The following is a 4,140-nucleotide window of genomic DNA, read 5'->3' on the forward strand; positions in this document are numbered from 1 at the left end:
CCAGGCTCGCTTCTCTCACCCTAGTACCTTTGAGGGAGCACTTCAATACATTGCAGCAAGGCACCCAAAGGCAGGAGTTGCAGGGAGTTACCTTGCACCACACCAGCTGTCTGCCAACACAGTCCTGGCAGCTTTTGAGCCCACAGCCCATGCTCAGCCACATCTGGTAGAGGTATAGTTCCCAGGGACAGTAAGATTTCACACATGTCGCATGTCAAGCGATGTCAACACTCAGATGGAGAAGGGAAACTTTGTCAGTGCTGAGAGGAAGAAGGGCCACATCTCTCCCTTCCCTTTCCTCCCTGGAAATGGGCTACCAGCAGCCCCACAGGCACGTTGGCCAACAAACATGTGGCTCACCACCCCAGGCTGCTTCCCACACAGCCACAGACCATGGTGGGGTGGGTTGTGTAACTTTGGAGGTGCTGTGAAGGACCAAAAAGGAGAGCTAGGGGTATTGCTGTGCAAGCGTCTAGGGGAAGGAACACTCCAGGCTTGGGCTGATGAGGTCCTGGATGAACACCAGCTTTCAACAGAAGCTGGGACCACATGGTCTTCAGCGTCCCTTCCAGCCCAGGGGCTCTGGAGCAGATTCTCTGAATGCTTGGCAGAAGGTTGATGCTTTAGAAAACTTGAAAGGAAACAAAACTTTGTGGTGGAGGGGTTGACAGAAGTTGGTGCCATGGCAGCAGGGTGGAGGTAGGAGGTGACATACAAATTTGTAAGGAGTCAGGCTTTGTTACCTCTCAAAGCAGAGCAGCTTAAGAGGAGAAAATGAGCATTCATTAATGTAATTTCAAACAGCTGGTGCCAGACATGATTAAACTTAGCCTCTACCTTACCTGCATAAAGTAGTGAAGCCAAAAGTATACATCACCTTTTTGGTAATAGCTGCTTAAAACCTAAAACTCAGGCAGTCTCACTCACATGTCCCTTCCTTCCACAGCCCATGGCTTCTGGGAAACTGTTTTTCTTCTTTTTTTCCCAATATGTGCATCTGTTTATCATGTTTTTTGCATATTTTATTAATTCACATTGCAAATTACAATTACAGCTATTAATCCAAGGAATTTAAGTGGAGAAAGCTGCTGTGCCTTGTTTGATTTTTTTTCTCTTAAGTTACACCTATGGTAAATATTCTGAATTTGACCTTTTTTATAGCTGTAAGATTCTATCTTACGTGTATATTCTGAAACTGCACATATAGAAAGTTTTTGTTCTTGTCTATGCAAAGATCTATTCCCATGGACTTTGAGCAACATCAGCTTCTTGCTTAGTGTCTGTCAGTTTTTTAAAGAAAATTTACAGTTTTGCAGAATAGGCATAGTTGCTTTCATTGTCCAACACTAATAACATCTTACTAATTATATTAGTTATTCAAATGGTGCATTAAGTTTATGCAAATTCATGTTTATAAAATTTTCTAGAAACATCAGCAGGCCTCACAGACGTTTAAGTGAATGATAAGAAACTAGTACAAGGCAGTGGTGTCAATAAAAGACAGAGAAAATACAGAACCATGTGCTTAATCCTCAAACATGAGTGCTATTCGGCAGTTTAAACCATGTCATCTGCAGCACCAGAAGAAATAAACATGGCCTTTAGGGAAAAAAAAGTTCCTTTTCAATAGCAGACCGTTGTGCGCATTACCACTCTTCTTCCTCAGTTGGTCAAATTGTTTTAACTGCTGAAAACAAACATTTGCCCTTTCAATACCATTGCATTTGGGGTCCTTCAGGTGTAATCTGGATCTGGAATGAAATTTTCATTTTAGCAGCTTTTAATGTATTAGTATCAGTTCATTTTGTAGCTAGATGTTCATTACCTTATACACACATAGTCCAGGCTCTGAACCATAACATTTAAATTCTAAAGAATAAAATAAACATGGAGCTATTAATTGTAGCTATGCACTACAGCAGAAAGAACATGGATTCAAATATCAAAATGGGGGCTTGAGTCTTTTCTTAGAATCAAATTTTCAACCATGGAGTGGAGAATTCTGGCTTGCAGATCTTCAGGGTGCACATTTAATATCTAGGAGCTACACTGATGGAGGATGCTAAGTTGCAGGAGATTTATATCCTCATTTACCCAGAGTTTCTTTGGTAGCTGAGTAGATCTCCCATTTTGGCTCTGTACACAGCTCTGGAGTAATGCAGGCTGAAGCACCAGGACTTTTTCTTGCAGAGTTTTGCTGTTGAATTGTGAGGGGCCAATCTCTTGTGTCTGGTCATCTGCCTGGATCATCTTAAGTGGAAGGCAGCCATAATAAAATACTCTGAGTTTGATTTAGGGAGCTCCAGTATAAACCTTGCTCCGCTTTTACTGTTTGATTTATGCTGCAAAATGTTTTCTTACTGTGCTGTTTTTGGCTGGGGTAGGGGTAATTTTCTTCACAGTAGCTGGGATGGAGCTGTGGTTTGGATCTGTGCTGTAAATGATGTTGATAATACAGAGATGTTTTCATTTTTTCTGATCAGTGCTTCCACAGCAGCAAGGCCTTTTCTGCTTCTCACCCCACCCCACTAGCGTGCACAAGGAGTTGGGAGGGGACACAGCCAGGACAGCTGACCCCGACTGAACAAAGGGATATTCCAGACCATACGGCACCATGCTTAGCATATAAAGCTGAGGGAAGAAGCAGGAAGGGGGGGATGTTTAGAGTGATGGTGTTTGTCTTCTGAAGTAATCATCACATGTGATGGAGCCCTGCTTTCCTGAGGAAGGCTGAACACCTGCCTGCCCAAGGGAAGCAGTGAATTAATTCCTTGTTCTGTTTTGCTTGTGTGTGTGGCTTTTGCTTTCCCGTTCAATTGTCTTTATTTCAACCCACAAGTTCTCTCCTTTTTCTGATGTTCCTCCCCAACCCACCAGGGAGGAGGAAGTGAGCGTCTGTGTGGGGCTCAGTTGGTGGCTGAGGTTAAACCATAGACTTACATAATAGATGACATTTCCAATAACTTAAATCTAAATATGTTTAGACAAATAGAGGCTTTTTTGAATCCACTGTCAAACTTAAGAAAGAAAACAACAACAAATTGTCTGGGTGGAAATTAAATGGATTTTTATCTCTCATAAAACAAGTAGACCAAGAAACAGGAACATTTTGAATCAATTCAAATGATCAGTTTTTATGCAGGTTAATTGCAAAACGAGAAATGTAATTTTAAAGCCAAATAACAAATTTCTTTCTGAAGGCATTGAAGTAATTTTTTTTTACTTTTCCAATGAAACAATTAATTAAAACATCAAATATTTCAGTATTTTTATAATTCTGTTCTCCTTGGTTTAATTGAAGCACATTGCAAAATTCAACTCCAAATTGTGTGTTTGTGCTGCCTCCCTCCACACCCCCTCTCCCTTCTTACCACACAAAAATTAATTTTTCAGCTACATTTGGTTAATGGACTGAGAGAATAATAAATTGCTCAGCATTATGTAAGACGTCAAAATACAGCAGTAAACACCATGTAGGTAGGTGTTCCCCATCCAGTTTCAGCAAAATGCATGCAAAGAACAGTTGGATTTTATTGTATTTATGTTATTGTCCACATTATTTCTTCATGCACCCCGAAATACAAGTCACCGTACACTGTTGACTGCCTACAGTCAACAAATGGGAATGCGTCTCTCGCAAGTCAGCAAAATACATAGTAAAGTGAGAAAATAGAAGTGTTTTACCCACCAACACATTTTCATTTAACTCAAGTAGACAGGACAAAAAAAGGATTTTTACGTGACAAACTGAGCTGGATGTAATATTATCTCACTTGTGATAAACGATGTAAAGGTTGTTATCTACTTACGTGAAAGTAAGAGAAAAGAGACAGATGAAATATTCAAATATGAGAATTGCAAAGCAAACCTTTACTCTTGTAGAAATATTAATAGAACTATGATGGGACCAGAGTTTCATTGCAAGTTTTCTTGTATTTAAGAACTCATGATGTTTTTTTAACATGCTCTCCATCAAAATTCACAGTGAGAGAGGCAAGATTCCCAGCTACTGTTGGAGGGGAGAGTGACAAAGATCTGATGGTTCCTTGTCAATGCTTCATAAACTGATGAGTGAATGACAGGAATAACCTCTCTGTTGCAGGGTTCAAATTGTGAACAATTTCCATTGCATTTCTGTAG

Source organism: Neopelma chrysocephalum, unplaced genomic scaffold (genome assembly GCF_003984885.1).
Source record: "Neopelma chrysocephalum unplaced genomic scaffold, ASM398488v2 Primary Assembly neopelma1_23, whole genome shotgun sequence".
NCBI lineage: Eukaryota > Metazoa > Chordata > Aves > Passeriformes > Pipridae > Neopelma > Neopelma chrysocephalum.